We start from the raw sequence: 26,213 nt of genomic DNA, 5'->3' as shown, positions 1-26,213 counted from the left end.
CACGCGACTTAAAATGTGAAAAGCTACGTAACTTGAAGTACGAAATGACACAGACAAACAAATTCACACACAAACCTGAATGTGTTCTCAAATTCAGTGACGAGAGCGTTGATAATAAGCAATTTGTATTTGTAAGAAAATGTAAGGAATTTAATAATGGCAGAACGCAGGTACACGCTTTGAGCTGTATACGACAATTTGTTTTTATGCTTTCACCGCTATTGCCTGTAATGCAGAAGCTAGCTTTGAACCAGATGCGACAATTTATTTTTGTATTTACAACAGCATTGCCTGTAATGCAGAAACTGGAATTAGCACGGATACAACAATTTGCCTTTGGAATTTTACCGCTATTGCTTGCAACGCAAAAGTTAAAATTTATTTGCAGAGCGTATTAGACCTCACGGGATTCATTACGCTTTAATGAATATGTGCCGTAGCGAGCATAGGGCCCCGAGCTGTAGTAGTGCTATTTCATCTTTAGTTTTCTGCACTGCTGCGTTTTCTTCTACTATCCTCTCCCTCGGGAGAGCCTGTAACTCCTAGAGGGCGCGTCCCCAGGTGGCGGATCGGGGAACGCCTCCCAGATATGGGTGGTAGGAGGGAAATCAAATACCTCCCGCGGACCAACAGGCCGGGCAGAGCAAGTTCGTTAGCTGAAGTGAAAGCAACTGCTCTAGGGGTAGGCATCCCCGAAATCAAGACCCTGGTCCTCCAGGTTGGGGGTTGTGCTTAGGGCCAGCGACCCTATCACAGGATCCTGTAGGAGAAAATGGATTGCTACGAATCAGAATGACAAGAATGCTGGGCCACCAAACTTGATGACGAACTTGCAAAATTTAAAGGTTATGAATATGGGAACATGGAATGTATTAAGTCTCTATAGATCAGGATCACTGATAAATGTCATACAGGAACTTGAAAGGTATAAAATGGATTTAGTTGCAGTACAAGAAACCAGATGGACGGGTAATGGAAGTATAAACAAAAATAAGTATACAATAATGTATGGGGGAAATGATACACAAATACATGCACTAGGGACAGGATTTATAATAAACAACAAATTGTTACCTTTTATTAGGAAATTTGAGGCAGTGAATGAAAGGATATCTCACATTACGATTCAATGCAAATATAAGACTTTAAATGTTATAAATTGCCATGCTCCAACAGAGGATAAAGAGGACAATATTAAAGAAGAATTTTACAACAAATTGGAACAGGTATATGATACATTCTCGAAAAATTCAATTAAAATAATTCTAGGAGATTTCAATGCCAAGTTAGGACATGAAAATCATTATAAACCTACAATTGGACCTCATAGTCTACATCAGCAGAGTAATGAAAACGGAACAAAACTTATTAGCTTTGCCACTTCCAAAAACATGTTGATCAAAAGTACATATTTTGCACATAAAGATATACATAAACAAACATGGGCTTCAAGAGATGGCATCACAAAAAATCAAATTGATCATGTATTAATCGAAAAACAACATCATAAATGCATACATGATATCAGAAGTCAAAGGGGAGCAGACTGTGATTCGGATCACTTTCTTGTAAAAGCCAAGTTCAAGATCTCACTCTCAAGACATAAATGGTCTAAATTAAACGGTGTTCCTAGGTTTAACACAATGAAACTGAAAAACCCAAACATTCTCAACCAGTACATTAGAGAATTAGAAACACACAAACCTGAAGTGGAAAGTAAAATTAACAATGATGATACTAATCAAGCCTGGAACGCTCTGAAAGAAAATATCACACGAGCAACTACCTCAGTTTTGGGACATTTTACTACAACTAAGAACCCCTGGTTTGATGCCGAGTGCTCGAACGCTATCGAAGATAGAAAATTAGCAAGGGAAAAATTCCTACAAAAACCAATAACACAAAACAAACTTATTTTTGAAGAGAAACAGAAACTTGCCAGGAAACTCATTAGGAAAAAGAAAAGGGATTTTATGAATTACAAATTAAAAAGAGCTGAGAATGACCGTACCACAGACTCCAGAGGATTTTTCAAGAGCATAAATATGTTTAAAAGTGGGAATATAAAAAATTATGGACAGTTCATAACAGACCCAGATGGCTCCTTGCTAACAGAAAGAAGTGACATTGCTAACAGATGGAAGGAATATTTTAATGAGTTACTAAATGCTCCAACTATAAGCGTCTCTCAGGAAGATGACAATGAATATCTTACTGCTGACCCATCGGACGAAGAGCCCAGCTTAGCAGAAATTAAAGAAAGCATCAAGAAGCTGAAGAGACATAAAGCTCCTGGAAGTGATGGTATAGACACAGATATATGGAAGCTTAGTAAATTTCCTTTTGTAAACTGCTTACACAAAATCATCACCAACATCTGGAAGCAGGAACAGGTCCCACATGATTGGAAAGAAGTAGTTGTGTGCCCTATATACAAGAAGGGGGACCCAACAAATTGTTCAAACTACAGAGGAATTGCGTTACTAAACACAACATATAAAATTCTGACAAATATACTGTTAGCAAGGATAAGCCCTTACGTTGAAGACTCCCTAGATGATGCCCAATGTGGATTTAGACCTAACAGATCGACTATTGACAATATATATGTCCTAAGGATGTTGGGTGAAAAGAAATATGAATTCAATCAAAATGTACATATGCTTTTCATTGATTTTAAAAAAGCTTTTGACAGTATCAACAGGGAATATTTATGGAAGTGCATGAGGCAGATTGGCATCCCTAACAAATTGATAAATTTAATAAAATCTTGCACTTTAAACTCAAAATACAAAATAAAAGTAGCTAGCAAACTTTCTGAAGACTTTGAGGTTAAAACTGGAGTCAAACAAGGGGATTCACTCTCACCAGTTCTTTTTAACATAGTAATCAATAGAATAATCCAAAAAGTAAAGCTACTACAAATTGGAGCACAACTGGAAAGCAAAATTAACATTGTAGCATACGCTGATGACATTGCATTATTGTCTGACAGTGAGAATGATTTGAAGCTTCTTACAGCACAATTAATTAAAGCCACAAATGGCACAGGCCTCCAGCTGAATACAGACAAAACAATGTACTTTATCTTATCCCGCTATCCATCAAATAATAATGTACTGCAAATTAATAACACAGCTTTCACAAAGACAAATGAATTTAATTACCTTGGTACAATAGTAACCTCTGACAACTCCATAAAAATTGAAATAGAATCACGAATTCAGAAGGCTAACAAATGCTACTATAGTCTCTTGACAGTTTTCAAAAGCAAGTTAATTTCTAGGAACACCAAACTACAAGTATACAAATCATTGATTATACCAGTACTCACCTATGGATCTGAAACCTGGACTCTCACAAAAAAAGAGGAAAACAGATTAAGAGTATTTGAACGAAAAATTTTGAGAAAAATATTTGGACCCATAAGAGATAGGATCAGTGATGAATGGAGATTGCTAAATAACAATGAAATTTACAAATTATATAAAGACTCCGATATAGTGGCCAAAATTAAAGCCAAAAGACTGAAATGGATAGGGCATGTCATCAGAGCACCACCAAACAGGACCATCAAGAAAGTGACTGAAGAGATTCCCACCGGAAGACGACCTCTTGGACGCCCACGCATGAGATACTTGGACAATATTCAAGACGATCTCAGAAAACTAGGACATGACAGACAGTGGCAAATTACTTGTAAAGACAGAGCAAAGTGGTTCAACATTGTCCATTCTGCAGCAAAAAGCCTTCATGGATTGTAATGCTTAATAATAATAATAATAATAATAATCCTTTATATCTATCCAAACTGCTCTTTAACTATTGCTCTACCTAGTATTAAGAAACGAGTAATGAAAACCCGATGTGACAAACTTTTACCGAATGTGACAATTTTAGTAGGCACTCCAGAACCACCGTAATTTTTAATAACAGATAAAATCGTAATCATCAGTATGTGTAAAATTAACAGCAAACGCATTTTTTTGGTAACAATAGACGTTTTTCACCACAACAGCATGAAAGTCAGCCGCTTAGCATACGTAACCAACAATGCGGTCTGCAAGGTCAACCAAACTTTAATGTTTCGCCGCGTGCACGTATAGTCCCAGCTCCAACAAATAGTAACGCATGGCAGCAAAGAAATAACTACGTACAGACAACACACTATTTCAACTCGTATCGCAATACGCCGTATAGAAATTACTATCATGACAGACGTAAAAAAAAATGATGAGCACAATTTTCAGCGTACATTTAATAACAGTCGATCTTATGAGCAGCAACAACATCAGCAACAACAAATAATCATGAATGAAACAGACAATAGGTGTCATCCATAGCGTAACACGTCAGTAAGAAATAACAAAGCAGTTCATATAGTGTATATGCCACAATATTCTCCCGTAAATAACAGCACGTACGATAGAATTTGACCAGACACAGTACAGATTGCATATTCCAATAACGTAAGCAATAATTTAGGCACGCAGAATCTTGTTCACGAAAATGTTATTAATTTTGACGCCATCCGACACACGTTTGCATTAAAGACAGAATCACGACGTACGTAGACGACATTCTTATTGCAAAAACTAACTGGTCTGAACACAATATGATTCTTGAACAACTGTTGCAAACTTTTCATGCACAAGGACTTACAGTTAACCTCAGTAAATCGCACTTTGGTAAAACTTCTATAAAATTTCTTGGACACGTGATTTCAGCAGAAGGCATTGCGCCTGATCCAGAAAAACTTCAAGCTCTACGTGACATTACTGTTCCTACAACAAAAAAGCAATTACGCAGTTTTTTGGGCTTAATTAACTTTTTTCGTAAATTTATTCACCATTCTGCTTTAGACACGCCTAGACTATGCCAATTAACGGGTAAAAACACTATTTGGTCTTGGGATAAGCAAGCACATTTTGAATTCATGAACCTGAAACATACTCTGTTGAATGCTCCACTGTTATCGCACCCCGACCTTACTAGAAATTTTTCCGTTGCTACCGACAGTTCCAACACCGCTTTAGGCGTACACATTTTCCAGGAAATTGAAGAAGAAGGCTCAACAGTAATTAAAAACATCGCATTTGCAAGTCGCATTTTGTCACCTGCTGAACGAAATTACTCCGTTACAGAACTTGAAACATTATGTGTTGTATGGGCTTTTACGAGATTTCGGCACTTTCTTTATGGCAGACATACCACCGTTTACACAGACCACAGAGCGATACAATTTTTACTCTCGGCTAAATTTACTCACGACAGGTTAAGTAGATGGAAACTTTATTTACAGGAATTTAATTTTACAATTGTTCACATTCCCGGCACACAAAATGTTATAGCAGACGCACTATCGCGTTCTCTTGGCAACAATCAGCAAAACGTAGCAACCAACTTCTGCAAAACAAATTTCAGTGTCATGTACATTCAGCAAGTTGCATTTGAAAACTTTATTTCATCGTCATTACAGGACATAGCACGAGAACAAAATAAAGACAATGTGTGGAAAGAAATTAAACACCTTTGGGAAGATAAGAATAATGTTACGATTAGAAACCACTACACTGTACGCAATGACATTTTGTTTCGCCGCTCTCATCCTGACAGCAACAATTGGTTATTATGCATTCCTGACGAACTGGCTAACAAATTAATTTGGTACACTCATTTAAGTTACGCACATTACGGAGCACGAAAATGTTTTCTTATACTGAGACAGAACTGTTATTTTGCCAACATGGAGAAACGTATACGACGAGTTTTAGCGTCTTGTAAAATTTGCCAGAAAGCTAAATCAGACACCACTTCACATATTCCTCCTTTATATCCCATTATACCTGTTAAATTAAGACACATGGCCGCAGTAGATATTTTTGGTCCGATTCCGAGAACTAACAGAGGTTTTTGCTACATTTTTGTCGCTGTTGAGCTCACTTCAAAATTTGTTACGTTCACTCCGTTACGCAAAGCTACTGCTAAAACTGTTTCGAAAGCATTTGTAAAACATTTTCTATCTCATGTAGGGCATGTAATGAAAGTAATTTCTGATAATGGATCTCAATTTCGTAGTACCGTATGGACACGCATGTTACGAGCCAGAAACATTTCTCCGATCTATATATCCAAGTACCACGCTTCTTCGAACCCCTGTGAAAGATTAATGAAGGAAATTGGTAAGCTGTGCCGAATATACTGCCACAAAAGACATATTGATTGGGATACACACATACTCTCATTCCAAGATGTAATTAATTCCATTCCAAATGAATCCACTATGCTATCTCCGTCTGTTATACTGAAAAATGCTGAACCACCTAACAAAATTAAAGAATTAATAACATTTCCTACATCTCGTCGATTACGACACCACGAAATAATTGACATTGCGCTGAACAACATCAAACGTGCCGCAGAGCGCCGGAGAAGACAGCAAAAACAGGTTTGTACACGCCGTGACTTTCACGTTGGACAGAAGATACTAGTACGTACACACTATTTATCCAGCAAATTAAAAGGTAAGTGCAGTAAATTTGAACTTGTATACGCAGGTCCATATCGAATTCGCAGCATTCCTCACCCCAATGTTGTACACGTCGAAACTTTGAGAACCAGAAAATCGAAAGGCAATCACCATATCTCAAACATTAAACCGTTTATTGAGTGAAACCACAGTATGATTCAACACACTATGATGCCATTTACTAATGCAATTAATTCACCTGACTAATTACTGATGATTATCGTATTTTTTCTTGGCAAGTGCCCGGCAAGGTAAGGTTAGCAGGTCGCTTTTCTTGTCGTTACACATCAGACCGTGCATATTTTTCCAGATGAACTTACGTACTTTATGACTAATTATGCAATGTTAGCTAATGACGTGTTAATTTCATTACATTTTTTCATTAAAGTCTTTAATTCTAGCCTCGATTAACTACACTACATACAAGCTGAACACAACGAACGTCACATTTTGTCTTTTTATGTACGATTGTATTCCAGTTTTGTTTATATGCACTGTGAAATAGTTAAGATATAACACACACCAGTCGACGTTGACATTTTTTTTTTGCCCTATGACATCTCAACATCGTGACTGTTTTACATTTTTTTTTTTTTTTTTTTGCTACTGCATTGTATTATTCTGTGTACATTTTTGCATCTGAACACTGTCAACGTCTTTAACATATTACGTTTTCTGTCATGTTATGCTGTATGGTTAATTGTGTCACCATAAACCAGTCATTATTTAGTGGGTATATGATTTAAATGCAAGACATTAATCTCTGTTCATCAATTTCAGAAAGAAATGATGTATGTAAGAAATAAATTCAACAGAAATGGGAATTTCACCTACGGAATAAACGAAAGGAGATGCGATAACTTTATGAGGAAGAGTAAATGGATCAGGATTAACAAACATTAACAAGAATATACTATACTCATCACAGAATAGCAGTCTTAACTAATTTTTTCTTTCAGAATACAAGGTGATTGATGCAGGCTGTCAGACTGAACTACACATCTTAGTTTTAGTGATGAAATATGCTAGAGATAAGGAATAGTTGTATAATGAGTAAGGAAGTTATTTTTTTTGCAGATGATAATGAATACTGATGAATAATGATGAAGGATATGGTATTATGAATAATGAAGTTTTTCTTTACAGGTGATGATAATAATGAAGTTATGATAATATGGATAATGAATAATGAAGTTTTTTTCTTTACAGATGAGGATAATGTTGAAGTTATGTATTTATGCTACGTAGTTATTTAAGTATTTGTTGCAGTTTGTTTTGACAGCAGGTGTTACATTGCATAGTAGGATGACGGAAAGTTTTGGAAAGGACAGCTATGGAATACATTTTTATACACATTTCACTACCTGTTAATTCGAAGTTCACTACTTTTCAGCATAGTGTGCGTTTCTTCTTTCAGGTCAATAATCCATTTTGTATTTTTTCCAGGAGAAGTTTTTCATGATACTTACTAAACCTGTTACTTATTATACCTGTTCTAGTACTTGCATTTTTTTTGTATTTTACCCATTTGTGTTTATCATTTATAAATGTGATCACACATACTGCCTTGTTACATAATCTTGCTACAGCTGACTCATGACGAATGACGTTACCTATCCTCATTTGCAGCAATAGGTCAAAAACAAATAGTGTTATGCCTCAGCAATTAATTATCGATCCCAACGCAATGCATTGCTAAAAGAGGTATTACCAGTCCCACATAATGTCACTAGTTTATGATAATTCTGAATAATACTGATCAACTCTGAATAGTATGTCACTTGAGTAATGACTTCCTAATGAGACAAAAAAAATATATATATATATATATAAAATAATGCTTTGTCACTAGCTAATAACTGCCACTGTTTATTGTAATGAGACTACTTATAATGCCCACGATTATTAATGCTATGATTGTAATTAACTGATTTTAATAATGACTTTGTAATGATCTGAATACTACTGAATGAGGAACAATGTTTTATTGTAATGAGACTACTTATAATGCCCATGATTATTAATGCTATGACTAATTAGCTGATTTTTAATAATGACTTCGTAATGATCTGAATAATACTGAATGATGAACTATGTTTTATTCTATTCAATACTTGCTGGCCACTGAGTGCCAATAATTAATGTCACTTGAAGAATTGTTATTAATTATCCCATTAATTAGCCCTTTTTTTCCCATGTTGAGTTTTCATGTTTTGGTTAATGGCCAATGAGTGCCAATAATTTGTATCACTCAATGTATTATGTTAATGCTAGGCCAATAATTGACTCTCCTTTTCAACTAAGACTTCTGATGAACATTATTCTGTCATACTAAATATACTTTGTAACTGGCCAAGGACCGCCACTGTTTATTGTAATACGATTACCCATGATGCCAGCTAGTGATTCTTAATAGATTGGAATGACACATAATTAATTAACTATGGTACTGTTTAATAATGCTTTGTAATTAGGAGAAGACTAATGATTCTTACTATATTAGAATGACAAATGATTAATTAACGACAAATGATTAATGAACTGTTATTAGACAAATGATTAATTAACTGTAATTAGACAAATGATTAATTAACGACAAATGATTAATTAAGTGTAATTAGACAAATGATTAATTAACGATAAATGATTAATTAACTGTAATTAGGAAAAGGCTAATGATTATTATTGGAATGACAAATGATTAATTAACTGTAATTAGGAGAAGGTTAATGATTCTTAATTATACTCTGTCACTGAAAAGAATGCGATTATTTCATAATACTTTGTAACCAGGAAAAGAAGGCTACTGATTCTATGTAAAACAATTAATGAACATTTTTCTGTAATACTACATACTTGGTACAGAAATGTTCAATAACTGGGCTATGAATGCCACAAACTGCTAATTAAGTCTGTAATTGTCAATATTATGTGACTTGATGTCCTTCACCTCATAAGCTGACTACCCTAAATTACTGCAATGTCCATTTGTCCTGTTTATCCTAGTGATCATGGAGCACTATATTTGGTTTTTGCACTAATTCTACGTTGGTGTGCCTTATAAGAGCGTGGTGTTGACACGACATGCTGTCCACCACCGTGAGCAATGAAGACATTATTATGGTCCCACTGTTTGGTGTACCTAATGTACTGCCAAAATGAAAACATGGAACATTACTACGACAGTTCAGTGTCTTGGCTACGCTGATAAATTCTGATGGGAAAAGAACTTCAAGTTGTGTCACTTGGTGTTGTACTTCTGTGGAAAGATATGGACTTTCAGAACAGCTGTGTGCAATCTAAAGTGCTACAACCATGATGCAATCCTTCCCTTTCCTATCCTAATTCTTGTCACATAATGAAAATCATTTTTTTGGTAACATCATTTCTGTTCGTAGGTTATACATTTTTTTTTCGATTCGCTGAACTCCAGTGCGAGTACACTTATGTCACTTGTCAACATAATATTTTTTGCCAGTCTGTTTATTTGTTCTGAATATTCTAAAGAATTTTTTTCAGTGCCTGTGCACTTTGTTATCTGTCAAAAAATTTGTATATACATTTTTCTGATTTGCTACTATGTTTTGTACTCACATTTTGTCTTTGTTTGATATATTTTGTACTTAGTGCGTGTGCACAACATTTAAATATTCTGTAAGTTGTAGCATTTTGTTAATTAAAGAAAAATTTTGACGCGCCTGGCAAGTCCAAATGACTCACCATCGCTGCCAAATTTTTGCCCCCCCAGTGGAGGGTTATGAAACACGTATGTAACATAGCAGCGATGGCGAGGCATTGTAGCATCTGTGACCAGAGAGTTTGCGCTTGTCCGCGCGAGCGTTGCGAGTCAGTCAGTCGTTGCGAGTCTGTCAGTCAGTCGTTGCGAGTCTGTCAGTAGTCGTTGCGAGTCTGTAGCTCTGTCTAGTTGCAGAGCAGTACGCTAATAGTCGTCATGCAGAGCGGTCGGTCAGTAGTAGCAGCCCAGTGCGGTTGTGTGATGTAGGCGGTCGGCAACACTGGTCAAGATGCTGAATGAGGTATACTGTTAATTAATATAATCATTAGATAATGTAAAAATTTATTTATTGTAATTATTCTCCAACAAGTGCCCCAATAATAATTTTAATTTCAAAAGCATTTTTTTTCAAAAATTTTATTTTTTATTGAACTAAAGATTTCGTTGCACTTCCCAATTCATTCCACTTCTTTTAAAGAAAATTTTCAGTAAAATTACAGAAAAAAGGAATATTATTATTTGCAATGCAGTTCCTCCAAGCCGTGCGCAAAGATAAGAGCAGAAATTTGACATCCAGTTATTCTGAGGTAAGACTTCAATTCTGATTGATTTACACAGGGCCAAAGACCGATGTTTCGGTTTAATTGAATTTTCTTATCACTGAATAGACTTTAATTTTTTTGTGAGGAATTTATATTTGAGTCAGATTGCGAATTTCACATTTTTGTTGTCATTAAATTTAATTGCTAGGGAGGTTACGTTTGGCTCCCATTTCTATTAAGTATTGTCTTTACATTCCTTTTACATATTTTGTGGGGAGGTTACAGTACCAGCAGCGATATTCTATTCAGTGACCTTGCAATTACGAAACTAAGGGCTTACTTGCTCGGCTGCTGAGTCCTTTAATACCAGCGATCATAAAAAGTATACAGGCACGCCTAAATTTTTCAAACCCGATTTTGTCGTAAAAGTTTGAGAGCTGCGTCTGTATAGTAGTCTCCTACACACCATGTCAGTATGGGTACAGTCGCTGAGGGGAAGTTTGTAACGTCCTTTTTTAGCCGTATATTCAACCGGTCACTGGTGCGGAAACTCTGCTGGTCGAATGCACCATGCTGAAGGAATGACGTTACGAGTTGCGAGCATGTACACTCTCTTCCGCGGATGTTTTGTGATCATAGGTGTAAAAATTCTCCTTCCAGCCCGTGTGTCCCTGTCTCCACCGAAACCATTAAAGCAGCTCAGCCTGTCCCGACGCCCGCATCTCGTGGTCGTGCGGTAGCGTTCTCGCTTCCCACGCCCGGGTTCCCGGGTTCGATTCCCGGCGGGGTCAGGGATTTTCTCTGCCTCGTGATGGCTGGGTGTTGTGTGCTGTCCTTAGGTTAGTTAGGTTTAAGTAGTTCTAAGTTCTAGGGGACTTATGACCACAGCAGTTGAGTCCCATAGTGCTCAGAGCCATTTGAACCATTTGAACCTGTCCCGACGGAAATCCTCTGGGGCACGTGTGCCGAAGCACAGTGGTTAATGCAGGCCAGCTTGGGTTTCCGCAAGCCAGGCGAGATTCACGGGACCCGTTCAGCCTGCTGCGGCTGACGTCAGCTGCGTAAGTAGTTCCACTACAGGTCAGTTATCGTAATTGTGCGAGCAGCAAAATGAAGAAACCAAACTTAACGGAAATTGAGCAGAAATTTAAGAATTGGGGAACACATAGTAGTCACGAAACAGAGCTCAACTCCAGCATGAGAAAAGTTTTCGTGCATTTATAAAGTATCTTCAAATAAATCGTTGCGTGCTCCGCAATGCAAATTATGAAAAGACTTATTAAGCAGTCATTCGGGAACCTCAAATATGAATCTTACCAGCAATTTCGTCACTTCATAAATATTTTGAACGAGGGCAAAGATTTAGTGGCAGGTAAGCGCGAGACCTAGAGGGTGATGAGTCCGTGTAAATGTGCGCTAAGGACTTGAGGCCATTACCTATACGAGAGAAGGATTTCTACATTTAGGGCAGACATTCATTGAAACAGTAAATACTATGGCTCAGCGGATATCAAAAATCTTATGCCTTCTCGAGTGATAGTAGCTAGGAAAGTCCAAATCTTAGCTCATAAAATGCGTAGCAAAATGCTCCCCGACATAGTGAATGCAATTTACTGTGGTATCTGTGCAGATACAATTGATTTATGTGAAGAAAATGTTTCATTTGCTATTGATTAAGGCAAAACAGAATGTAAGTTGCTCAAATGAACATTTTGTTGTTGTTGAGTGCTACAAATTCTCGGAAAGTAACTTCATCCTGCATTTGTATATTAAGAGGAGTCTCATAACTAGGGTTCAAAAGCTGAAGAAGTGTACATTGCCTCAAAATACCTATAAAATAACTTAAAACACCCCTATAACGAATGAAATCCTGGAAAACAGGGCGAAAAATGTAAATCAAATTAAAAATATAAGATTCTGGTGGTATGCAACATAGTATTGAGAAAGAAAAGTATGAATGAAAAGCTTCTTCTGTCAGAGAAGTATATTTAAGGTTAACATAGTATGAAAAACGAAGTTGGCATTTAGAGAATTTATAATGAACTTTGTATGCGAATATTTTAGGTTAGGCTTTACCGTGACTGTTATTGACATTAAATGAAGTAACAAGTTTACTGTTACCAGTCACTGTTTATTTATATCCACGACGCGTTTGTTAGTATGACATTTGTGTGTGTGTGTGTGTGTGTGTGTTATGTTACGAATTTTTGGATAAACTTGTGGCACTGTTTAGTGGAGAAACAAAACACTATTTCAGAAGATGGTTTTGGGTTTCTTTTGACAAAAAAGTAAACGAACATCTAACGGTAAACATGAAATAAGTAAAATAGAGTATCTCCAGTGGTTACAGGTTCCTATCACTGTCGTAACACATCACATGTTGTTGTTGTGGTTTTCTGTCCTGAGACTGGTGTGATGCAGCTCTCCATGCTACTCTATCCTGTGCAAGCTTCTTCATCTCCCAGTACCTACTGCAACCTACATCCTTCTGAATCTGCTTGGTGTATTTATCTCTTGGTCTCCCTCTACGATTTTTACCCTCCACGCTGCCCTCCAATGCTAAATTGGTGATCCCTTGATGCCTCAGAACATGTCCTACCAATCGATCCCTTCTTCTAGTCAAGTTGTGCCACAAACTTCTCCTTTCCCCAATCCTATTCAATACCTCCTCATTAGTTACGTGATCTACCCATCTAATCTTCAGCATTCTTCTGTAGCACCACATTTCGAAAGCTTCTATTCTCTTCCTTTCCAAACTATTTATCGTCCATGTTTCACTTCCATACATGGCTACACTCCATACATGTATACTGTCATATTTTTTAAAATATTTTACAAAATACTTGTTGTTTCATTTCATTAGAATGAACTACTTTGACCACTTACATTGAATTCAGCGAACTCGCAACGCACATACTGGAAAACCTAATTAAAATTGATGTAACTGAGCTCATACTTCGCTGAAACATTCCAAGGTTACTGAAACTGTATCTCCAAACTTTTAATTTAGTTGGCATTGCAATGTAATAGTCATCTTCAGCTTCTTAGGACCGAAGATTCTCTATGTTCAGAGGTAGTTTTAGACGTGACCTGATGATGGTTCGAACTGAGAATAGCCCGCAATTATTTGAAAAAAGGTGAAGTTGCAGAGAGTACAGTTTAGCTAAAAAACAAACGTACGTAATCCCGAAAAACGTCTAAAAAGGAGCAAAGGAAAAATAAAGGCCAGCTTTTTCTGGCCTACAATGACCCAGAATGAATATATATTATATTGGGCATCGTCTTGTGATACTCAGGTAAAAAATGATGTGATTCTCCAGGCGTATTTTAAGACGAAACACATCTCGGTTCAACAGCCTGGTATGAGTGTGCATAGGACAAAGTATTTCGGCAGTCGACCACGTTGCCATCATCGTGAAAGCGCTCAGAAGAAACTGGGACGCAGAGTAGCACAACGGGAAGTCGAGCAGGCAAGCAAGACTCCTTTAGCCTGCTTGGGTTGGGCATATCTTGGTTAGGATGGGCGGAAAGTAACCTGTCCGTTCTGATGATAACGTGAAGCAGCTTACCTGCCTGTAAACCAGGAAAGCATGGGGAGGTTAAAAGCGGAATACACATACATTTGGTCGTGACATGTGATTGGCATCTGTCACGCACTGGGCTGTGGAAACACTGCGTTGCGCCACACCGTGTAGCAACGCAGTCCACCCTTTGACGGCAGAACATAATATTGCTGAGTGCCGCGCCAGAAGGGTCACAGCGGGCAGCTGTAGCATTATATTGGTGACTGGCCCGCACGTCATTGGCTAGCTGTCAAGGCCGGCCTGAAGCTCAGAGCACAACACCTTGGAGACCTGTAGCCAGTGACGGACATGGGAGGGCAGCTCGACCTTTTCCCCCTCGCTCCAGAAACAAAATCATCTTCTGAAGCCGAACCTGTATTCTGTCACCAATACAGGCTTATCAGTTCAGAATCAGTTTGAACAAAGTCAGAATATGTACTGGATATTACTATTAACTACTAGCAAATGTAGCCACAGCCATTTGCATGAAATCTCAAAACTATTTTGCCATTCGCCATTATTCTCATTGCAACTGTAAACGCCAAACGTCTCTGGGGCATAAAAGCTTATAGCCCACTTGTAACCTCAGTTCACAATGATTTCTGTTGCTACCATTTAGTTTCAAAAATTCCTAAAGATGTGAAGATACAAATTATTCCCATGTATCCGAAAATTACCTACCTGGCAGCATAGGATGTACAAATATCATATAACTTGTAATTTCCCTCTGTAAATTATATTGTAGGCAATAAGAATATGTTATAAAGTGGTAGAATTAGAATGCTTGGTCGTTAATAAACAATTTCTTTATCGGTACTGAGTTTTATTTTGTAAGAAACTGTGCTTTTTTTCCTTCATTCAGCCTGCTTCCACGAAAGTGATATGCGGTGAAAGTGTACTGTTATTGTAAAATAAATTACGTGTTCCACAATGTAAAAAACAAACAACTCTCGGCTCAAAACAGTTTTGTGACATGGTCTCGAGATTAGAAGGTATCCTTCCCGATGTTATGGAAATTTTCATACTCTATGTCTGTATGTAATGACGTACTTCTTTAATAACCAGACTGAGCAATTTCTTATGGATTTATATTAGGTATAGCTTGTATCCGCTTCAATACTCATACATTTTTATCCGGAATATCATTTATTATTATGATACGGAACTTTAACTGTAGAAGGCCGGAGTGGCCGTGCGGTTCTAGGCGCTACAGTCTGGAACCGCGAGACCGCTACAGTCGCAGGTTCGAATCCTGCCTGGGGCATGGATGTGTGTGATGTCCTTAGGTTAGTTAGGTTTAAGTAGTTCTAAGTTCTGGGGGACTGATGACCTCAGAAGTTGAGTCCCATAGTGCTCAGAGCCATTTGTTAGCTGTAATTCAGTTGTCAAGAAAGCTTTAAGGAAATAAATGGAATCTGTTACGACTCTGATTTTTAATGAGTTTCATTCTGCTTTGATGATTTTTGGGTACGTAAATTCACAATTATTCTTAGTGCACACAATTTTATTTATTTAATAAGCAGACTACTCCTCTCATCTGTGCAAGCGCAGAAACAAAGCCGTTGTTTTTTTACATAAGAAAGTGTAACAGACTTCCCAAAAGTAGTGTAAGACAATTGTTGACGTATGGGGTTCGCTATTTCGGTGAATTCTTTTTCGCCGTGGATTGCACTATTTATAAGCTCATCTCCATTTCGTATCTTTTATTAAAATTGACGATGGCTGTGTTTTTAGCACCTTAAGCACTATAAAATGACTTAAAAGTTGAGATTGCAGTAATAGAAATTATAACAAATAGTGGAGTCCACTGAGAAAATGATGCAGTTAAAAAAATAATGTAACAATTTGCACTAAATCGCCCTTCTGTCATTCACACATTCATCTTCACCGACCATACATGTGCTGCATGTGTTCAACGCTTCCTGTCATACCACAGCCATACACAACGTTGAACCGCACAACTCAGTTTACACACTGTTGACAGCTATGGATCCATTAGTTCGCTGAGTACTCACGGAGAAGTGGTGCAGCAGGAGACAGTGTAGCCATATAGAGGGTCTCAAATACTGTATTTCCTTCACTCTGGAGTGATTTGTGTCTCATTCTGGGTGGCGAAATTTTGGCAAAACCTGATCTGTGATGTACTAATGGGGCACTTCTCGTACAAAACTGAGTTTTGTCTAAGGATATTGCGTTAAAACAGAGCGGTCTGCAAGAGACCAGTAGATTAGAGGTCCACGATTGTAAGAGATCAAGCACAGCTCGGTCTTTCTCCGAGTCGCTAATCGGTTTTCCCCAGCCAACGCGGAGGACATGCGGTTTTATTCAGAACCCAAGGTAACAGAAGAAACGACAGTGTCACTTACAAAACTATTGCTTCTGGGAAAATATTTCACAAACATTCTAAACAATGCCCCAATTTTATTAGGTGACATCGCAGCTTAACGAAGGTAGTTATCAGGCCAAGTGACGATATCTACTGCATTTACTCCAAATGTCAACATCTGGCAGACAAATTACCCGTGTAGTCTACGTTGTTCCTCGAGTAATAGTTGATGCGACCCAGAAAACAATTAAATCGTCAGATAAATTTCATTAAGCCTCATGTTAATATCACTGGTGCAGCTAAGCCACTAATGACAATCTTAAATTTGTAATGAACATTCGCTTATGTCGTTCCTCTTTCCTATATGATGACAATGTTGTTAGAATCATTTTGAGGAATATCCTGCAGGCCAGGAACTAATATGAACATAGCGGAATATCCCTTCGAAAGGTCGATACTCCAAGTCAACTGGGGCTTCCAGGAAACAATATTTCAACCGATATTTTAGATTAGTCAAATTTTGTCATAAATTACTTTTCTTCCTGATTCTATTCAACACCCCTTCTTTAGTTACGCAACTTACGCACCTAATCTTCAGTCTTATTCAATAGCATCACATTCAGAACATTTTATTCTCTCATTATCTGTACTGTTTATTGTCCACGTTTCACTTTGGCGTAAAGCTACACTCCAGACTAATAGTTTCTGATAACACTTTCTAAAACTTATTTTTCTATTTTTTTTTTGTTAAAACATTCTCTTTTGTAGAAATGAGTTTCTTTCTGTTGCAAATGTTCATTTTTATCTTCTCTATTTCGCCCACTGTCAGTTACTTTGCTCCATAAATGGCAAATCTCGTCTATAACTTTCTCTATTCCATTTTCTGAGCTAGTTCTCTCAGCATGGCCTGATTTAATTCGACTACTTAACGGCACTCTTCTTTCATAATCAATGATTTTCATCTCACAACCTCTTCCGGACCTAGAAACGGCGGAGAGGCTTCATCCCGCCGTAGCCCTCAGTGGTTCACAACCCCACAACAGGCTACAACAGTCCACCCACCCCATCCCCGACCCACACCGAACCCAGGGTTATTGTGCTGTTCGGCCCCTAGAGGGCAACGGCTAGTGCTTAGCAAACCGGTGAAGAATGTCCTCCGCGCGGTCTGAGGTGCCTTATCTGTTGTTCCTAGATTAAGTAGTATGAAAGCTTAGGGACCGATGACCTCAGCAGTTTGGTCCCATAGGAACTTACCAAAAAAACAAAAAAAAGTCCTATTGAACCCAGCGGTTGGCTCAGGCTGCCGTTGTTCACTGCATCAGCAGTATGCCCAGGCCGGTGGTTTCTAGTAAGCGGACTGCTGCCCACTGTGTAGAAGGTACTCCCCGTCGGAAGCTCTGCATAGATATGACAGTGGCCACGGCACGTTTTTGCTGTCACACAAGCCGTTATTGGAGTACTCTTTCCATCCCATGCCATTGCCCATGTTGTCCCATCCAATGGACCACGATGTTGGATGCCGTGAGGTCGTGTTGCATGCTGATTCTGGCCCCCTGTTCGGTACCTCGTCTGTCCCAAGCGACGCTGGAGCTTAGAGCAGTTTGTGCCTCAAGCTGGAAAAATGTTGGTAGATCCCTGGACTACCCATCAGGGCGGTTGGTACTGGAGGTTGCTTTCCATCGTCCAAGAATTAGTGGTTATCTCGTAACGCGGCAGAAGTATGACTGGTACTGAAAGAATCTCACACACAAGATGTTATAGTACAGTACTCAGGTAATCGAATGCGAATGACATGAACCCAGAACCCATCGACTGACTCTAGCCTAGCGAGGTGGCGTATTTATGACGTCGAGGAGAGGCTCTGCTTTTTGACGTCATTCGTCATGATCGAATTGGTTCCGCTCGTTACTAGTTGGTAGTGGTCTTCCATTCTGCTACATCCGCTTAAGCAATTCGTTTCAGTGTCTTAACCGCTTTGTCAAACCCCTGATATGCTTTGTTGCGTCCTCTTTATCGTTTCTTATTTAATGTTACTCGAATATCGGAGCCTGGTTGGACTGCATTCATCTAACAACTCTCCTCTGAGCTCGCTCGCACTGATACACAGAAGTGGAGATGTCGCAGTCCAGTGACCGACTAAAAGTATCGAAATGTTTATGTCCAGCGGCTGCCTCATGTTGATACTTCTGTGTGCCTGAACAATGCCATTCTGTTCGTACTTACCAGATTTAACTCTCTTGTTTCATTACTCTTCTTGATTTTTAACAGAACCACCTCTGGCTTGAAGTATGGCCTCCACACATTGGGGGTTGGAAGGAAAATTGTGTCGTCGTTGCACTTGACTTCTTGCATCATTTAAAAAAAAGAGGCTCAAGCGCTGCTCGTCGGACCATACCAACGGACTCTAGTCAGCTAATGTCCAGTTTCTGTGTTGTTTGGTCCACTGAAGACGCATAGCCTTACTGACGCTGTGAGCAATCGCCTTTGCGAGGATCCTGACTATAAACGTCCATTGCATGCAGTTCATTTCACGATGTTCGCATGGATACTGGTTAAGGTAGCCCTGCATTCACCAACAGTAAAAATTCCTGACTGGTCTGAAAACCATTGTCCCTGACAAAGCGTTACAATCATCTTCAGTCACTGATGGTTTCGATCTTTTTTTTACTATCTCTCTTCTTAAGCCGTGCTGCTTGGTTGCGATTGGTCACCATTCCTTGTAGCCGCCTTGGCCAATCCGCGTTGATACGTCAAGAACTCAGAAAACTTCATTGGCGATGTGGGCACAGAAGTGTCGAAACAGGACAGCTACTTTCTTGCTTTGAAATTTTTGTCTATTAAGTTCTTCCCGCGGTAGTTGAGTTTAACTGCACTCGAGGTAAACACCATACTGCCATCACTATAACAAAGACTGTTAAGGAATATTGTCTTATCAGATATTCGTTTTCTATTTCTAGATTGCAGACATGAAATATTTATCTAGAACTGCTAGATGATACTTAAACTCCTTCACTGACTCCTATTTCAGTTATAATTTCAACCATCTTTCACAATGCAAGAGCACTAATCTCTTAAGCGTTTCGAAGCAGTGTACTTTCATCATCAGAATTATTCTACATGAATTATATTCAACTTAATGTTGAAGATGAAATCTTGCTTCGTGGAAAATTTAACTGCATTTGAATTATGAAAGTTGTGCGAGCCTATATTTTAACATTCAGTATTACAGGCAAGGCTTCATATCTATTACACACAAAATAAAAGTATACAGGGTGGTCCATTGATAGTGACCGGGTCAATATCTCACGAAATAAGCATCAAACGAAAAACCTACAAAGAACGAAACTCGTCTAGCGTGAAGGAGGAAACCAGATGGTGCTATGGTTGGCCCGCTAGATGGCGCTGCCATAGGTCAAAGGATATCAACTCCGTTTTTTTGAATAGGAACCACCATTTTTTATTACATATTCGTATAGTACGTAAAGAAATATGAATGTTTTAGTTGGACCACTTTTTTCGCTTTGTTATAGATGGCGCTGTAATAGTCACAAACGTATAAGTACGTGGTACCACGTAACATTCCGCCAGTGGGGACGGTATTTGCTTCGTGATACATTACCCGTGTTAAAATGGATCTTTTATCAATTGCGGAAAAGGTCGATATCGTGTTGATGTATGGCTATTGTAATCAAAATGCCCAGCGGGCCTGTGCTATGTACGCTGCTCGGTATCCTGGACGACATCATCCAAGTGTTCGGACCGGATAGTTAGGTTATTTAAGGAAACAGGAAATGTTCAGCCACATGTGAAACGCCAACCACGACGTGCAACAAATGATGATGCCCAAGTAGGTGTTTTAGCTGCTGTCGCGGCTAATCCGCACACCAGTAGCAGACAAACTGCGCGAGAATCGGGAATCTGAAGAACGTCAGTGTTGAGAATGCTACATCAACATCGATTGCACCCGTACCATACATACTTCTATGCACCAGGAATTGCATGGCGACAACTTTGAACGTCGCGTACAGTTCTGCCACTGGGCACAAGAGAAATTACGGGACAATGACAGATTTTTTCCACGCGTTCTATTTAGCGACGAAGCGTCATTCACCAACAGCGATAATGTAAACCGGCGTAATATGCACTATTGGGCAACGGAAAATCCACGATGGCTGCGACAAGTGGAACATCAGCGGCCTTGGCGGGTTAATGCATGGTGCGGCATTATGGGAGGAAGGATAATTGGCCCCCATTTTATCGATGGCAATCTAAATGGTGCAATGTATGCTGATTTCCTTCGTAATGTTCTACTGATGTAATTACAAGATGTTTCACTGCATGACGGAATGGCGATGTACTTCCAACATAATGGATGTCGGGCACATAGCTCCCGTGCGGTTGAAGTGGTTTTGAATAGCATACTTCATGACGGGTGGATTGGTCGCGAAGCACCATACAATGGCCCGCACGTTCACCGGATCTGACGTCCCCGGATTTCTTTCTGTGGAGAAAGTTGAAGGATATTTGCTATCGTGATCCACCGACAACGCCTGACAACATACGTCAGCGCATTGTCAATGGTTCAAATGGTTCAAATGACTCTCAGCACTATGGGACCTAACTTCTAAGGTCATCAGTCCCCTAGAACAAATTAAACCTAACTAACCCAAGGACATCACACACATCCATGCCCGAGGCAGGATTCGAACTTGCGACCGTAGCGGTCTCGCGGTTCCAGACTGTAGCGCCTAGAATGCTTGGCCACCGCGGCCGGCTCATTGTCAATGGATGTGCGAACATTACAGAAGACGAACTGCTCGCTGTTGAGAGAAATGTCGTTACACGTATCGCCAAATGCATTGAGGCTGACGGACATCAGTTTGTGCATTTAATGCATTAATGTTATATTTACAGGTAATCACGCTCTAACAGCATGCGTTCTCAGAAATGATAGGTTCACAAAGGTACATGTATCACATTGGAACAACCGAAATAGAAAGTTCAAACGTACCTACGTTCTGTATTTTAATTTTAAAAACCTACCTGTTACCAACTGTTCGTCTAAAATTGTGATCCATATGTTTGTGACTATTACAGCGCCATCTGCCACAAAGCGAAAAAAGCGATCCAACTAAAACATTAATATTTCTTTACGTACTACAAGAATACCTAATAAAAATGGGGGTTACTATTAAAAAAACGCTGTTGATATCCGTTTGACCTACGGCAGCGCCATCTAGCGGGCCAACCATAGCGCTATCTGGTTTCCCCCTTGAAGCTAGACAAGTTTCGTTCTTTGCAGTTTTATCGTTTGACGCATATTTCGTGAGATATTTAGCCCGGTCACGATCAATGGACCACCCTGTATATTTCTCATAATACTAACATAAATTGTATCACTGGCTTGCTTCTCATGGACTGTTAATTCCGATTTTTTAAACCAATTCAGACAGTTTCTCACATGTATGAATACGAGGAAAAGTGATGTTCATTCCTATTGTTCCACTCTATAGTTTCTTTTATGATTTGCAAAAGGTTCCTGGATTTATGTGCCTGTTGGTATTCCAGAGTTTGCGAATGCTCGATTAAAATGAGCTTTTTTTTCTATGCGCTTAGTGAATATTCGTGCATTGAGGAGAGGAGGCGTATTGATCTTTAGTTTCCTATATACTTCCTGCATCCTTTCTCGTGAATTCTAACAATTACTGCATTATTCCATAGTTGTGGAACTCTCTTATTCCGCAGACATTTTGTAAAAAATAAAATTGGAACTTGGTTTTTTATAGCAGTGCTGGCCATATAAATTGCAACACCGGTAAAAGTTAACAAAAAAAAATTTTGTTTTGTACATACAGAGTTCTCGTATAGCACAAAGATTACCTCACGATATTTGTAGTTGATCTGGAAATAAACAGGGTGTCAGATTTAGTACACAGAACTACCACCACTAGCAATAGCACGGGTTCTGACCTGGCTGGGTTTCGAGTCGAGCTGAGCTTGTATGACAAGTACATGTGTATGATTTCGTGCTGCTTCAACTCTATGTCAGAGTTTATGAGTCCTGGTGGCTGGCGAGTTGTATCATTCAAGTCGCTCAGCAACCCAAGACCATGAGAGGTTTTGGGGACGTACTGGCAAGGGGAACAGTTGTAACTAGGTAGCTCACATGAGGAGGGACAAAATGTTGTCTAGCGTTATCTTGTTAAAGGGATACAGCTTGGAGACCTCGAAATAGGTCACAACCACTAGCCTTAGGACGTAAGAAATATATCACCTGCTGTCCAAATTATCAGCTACGCGAAACAGAGGTTGTATCCAAATGCACACCATAAGACACTGGACTCATATAACGATGACAAATACAATCTGGTAATGTTCGTTTCCTTGGAGATTTTCACATACTAATGCAACCATCGTGATGCAGTATGCAGAACCGGGACTTGCCTGGAAAAGCCAAGTGGTGCCACTCGTATGTCCAGTGTTCTCGTTGGACGCACCACTGATGATGCACCTCTCTAGCTGGGTCGAGGGAAACCGCAACAATGGACGTGCTGACAGTCCGCCTTCATACGAGGTGGCTTTGTCCGTGGGAATATTTGTCTTGCCGCAAAGATGCCCAATTCCTGAGACAATATTTGCGATCTTCCATGGCTGAGGGAACAATGTCTGTCAACTCGAGCACTAGTCGTGTGCGACCGCTGAGATCTAGAACGGCGTTGAATATGGTCCTCCTGAATTCATCGATTCCACATTCGTATGGCAGTCGTGGGACGCTGATCAATGCGATTAGCAATCTCGCGGAACGATAAAATGCTGTTTCGATAGGCCACGAGCCTGCCGCCGTCGAGTTACATCACATACTGGCGGACGTTGCGTAGACGAGGGATGATACGATCTTCTCACAAAGAAACAACATTAAAATATGATTTCTGAAAGAGAAACCTGCCGATTAAACTCTCTTTACACATAGAATGTAGATGATGTTACTCGTGCGTACTCTTTGTGGTTGCGGGACTATGCTAATTATTTGTATATCCAACCATGTACTTGATATATGACGCACGTCGCCTTCTCGGAGTGTCAGTTTTGCTGCTTTTCATGCACTCTCTGCAGGATATTTTTGTTTCTGAGATTTTCATTTTGTTTTTATTTTTAACTTCTTGTGGTAGTTTTCGACCTAATTCATAAGTGATTAGTTTTGACTTACTTAGTCACATTGAATCGGAGGAAAACTTGAAAGTAATAAAATAGAATAACAGCAAGAGGCTTTTATTGCTTAATGCACCCTCGCAAGTAACAGATTACTGTTAGTGCTACATGAGCTCACTGTGTTCGCCCTGTGGAGAAGTTTAGAATTTTAACAGTTTTATTAATGCATAGTTTGGTTATAAGACCTTTAGGGCACCATATCTGACATCTGCAATCTAAATTCAGAACTATCTTTGGGTAAAGCACTGCAGTGGCGTGCTTTAATGATCTCGGAAACGGAAACATTCTGGAGATATGCTTTTATTTATTTTTTTTTTGAAGGAAAACTGCTTGCATAAAGTACGGCTGGCACTGAGGTTACTAGAACGTACTTCAGTTAATGCTTACAGTGGCAGTTGCCTGTTTTCTCCTTGATGACATCTCCTACAGATCGAGAGGAAACGTGTACATTGACCATGGCCACGTAACTCGTACGTTTTGAGAACCGTGGAATCATTCTTAGGAGAGACTAACTGCTGAACTGGACAAGCAGGGAGAATAAAATCGACAGTGTTCCTCTTGGAAGGGAACGTCTGGTGATGTTGATATTTGGTTTGCTGGGCGCACAAGTGCGTGGTTACCGTCCAGTCTTGCCTCTTTACCGAATGACGATGAAATTATGAGGACAACCCAAACACTCAGTGCCCCCGGGTGGGGGTGGGGGGGGGGGCAGGAGGGGAGGGAGAAAATCCCTGACCCGGCCGGGAATCGAACGCAGCATCCCGTGATCTAGAGGCAGGAACGCTAGAACTAGACCATTTGCTACGGACGGGAGCATGCGATACATCCGCCTGAACTGATTTAGGTAAATATGGTACACCCAAATCTGGATAACTTAACAGCCAATTAGCACCGATGCCTCCTAAAGACACCTCCGTAGCTGAGTGGTCAGTGCGACTGACTGCCATGAACGGTGTTCGGTTTCGATTCCTGGCACTGCTAGGATTTTTCGTTGGTGGGTGGACAAGCATGGGCTGCATCCAGCCTCGTGAGGGCAACTGAGGACCTACTCGACCGGTTAGTAGCGGTTCCAGTGTGAAGGAACCCGACAACGAACGGGAGTGCGATTTCCTGACCACCTGCTCCTTATATCGGATCCGATGGTGCCATTCGTAGTCGATGAGATGGCGAACGGAACGCGGAACTTCAGCATTTTACTTTAACTCCTACTGTAACAAATTTGGTAAGCGTCAGTTGACCCCTAAAGCTATTACTGGCAAAATACGAGAGATAGTCATAAAGTGTTAATTACTCCTTGAGTTAGTTGATTTATTTTTTCTTTGTTTGCAGGTTTGTTTTTGCAGTCTTATTACTCACTGTATCGTAGCACACGACAGTATCGCAGCACGCCAAAACAAAATGGCACAGACTTTTCCTAACGTGGATTATCGTGTGGTAATACCATTTCCTAAATCTGAATGGGAAAAACGCTGCAAAAATTCATGCCGAGTTAGTTTAAGTGTATGGCAATAACGCGTCACCATATGGGAGACTGACTAGGTGGTGCACACTTTATAGTGCAGTCAGACACGTCTGAATTATGAAGAACAAAGAGACAGATCATCTCGCTGTGAAAAATCGGAAATCTCAAGAGAACTGGAGATCTTCATGCTCGAAGACCGCCGTATAACAGCCGAGGCGACTGTGGTAAAATTGAAAATTAGTCACAGATCAGTTTTCAACGCCTTGTGCTTGCTCACACCCAGTTTTGAACCGAGTCAGTAGCAGAAATTTTGCAGCTGTGTCAGGCCGATCAAGATGAGTTCCTTAGCCGTGTTATCTCCGTGGACGAGTGCTGGATACACCACTACAGTACAGAGGCAAAAGGAAACTGTAAGCAATGCAGATGGGTGTATTCATCAGCGAGGAGAAAGATGAAGATCTCGGCTACTACACCACCAACTCACCAGAGCTCGATGACCAGCCCGTCCGCTGCGATGGACATCGATGTGAGTGCGGTGCCTACCTCTGCTTTTCTTCAGACGGGCTCGACCTCGGACATTGAACGTCCACAGAAAGCTGCGGCCGCCCCGAAAACGGAAGAAGAGAAGTCAAACGCCATCCGACGACACACTTCTTCATGTGGCATCACAGGCAGTGGAGCGGATATAAGAGAGTGATCTCCCTTCGAGTTCCCTGCCGATGGGAATGTCCGCTCCTGATGTCCCATCTGAGGAACAATCCCATCCGACAACGATGGATTCCATGGAGGGAGAGTCCCTAGACCCCGCTACAGCAGCGTCACCACAACTCGCCCTCGATGAGTGCG

This window comes from Schistocerca serialis, chromosome 5, assembly GCF_023864345.2.
Source record: "Schistocerca serialis cubense isolate TAMUIC-IGC-003099 chromosome 5, iqSchSeri2.2, whole genome shotgun sequence".
Classification (NCBI taxonomy): Eukaryota; Metazoa; Arthropoda; class Insecta; order Orthoptera; family Acrididae; genus Schistocerca; species Schistocerca serialis.
This window is presented reverse-complemented; position numbering follows the sequence as displayed.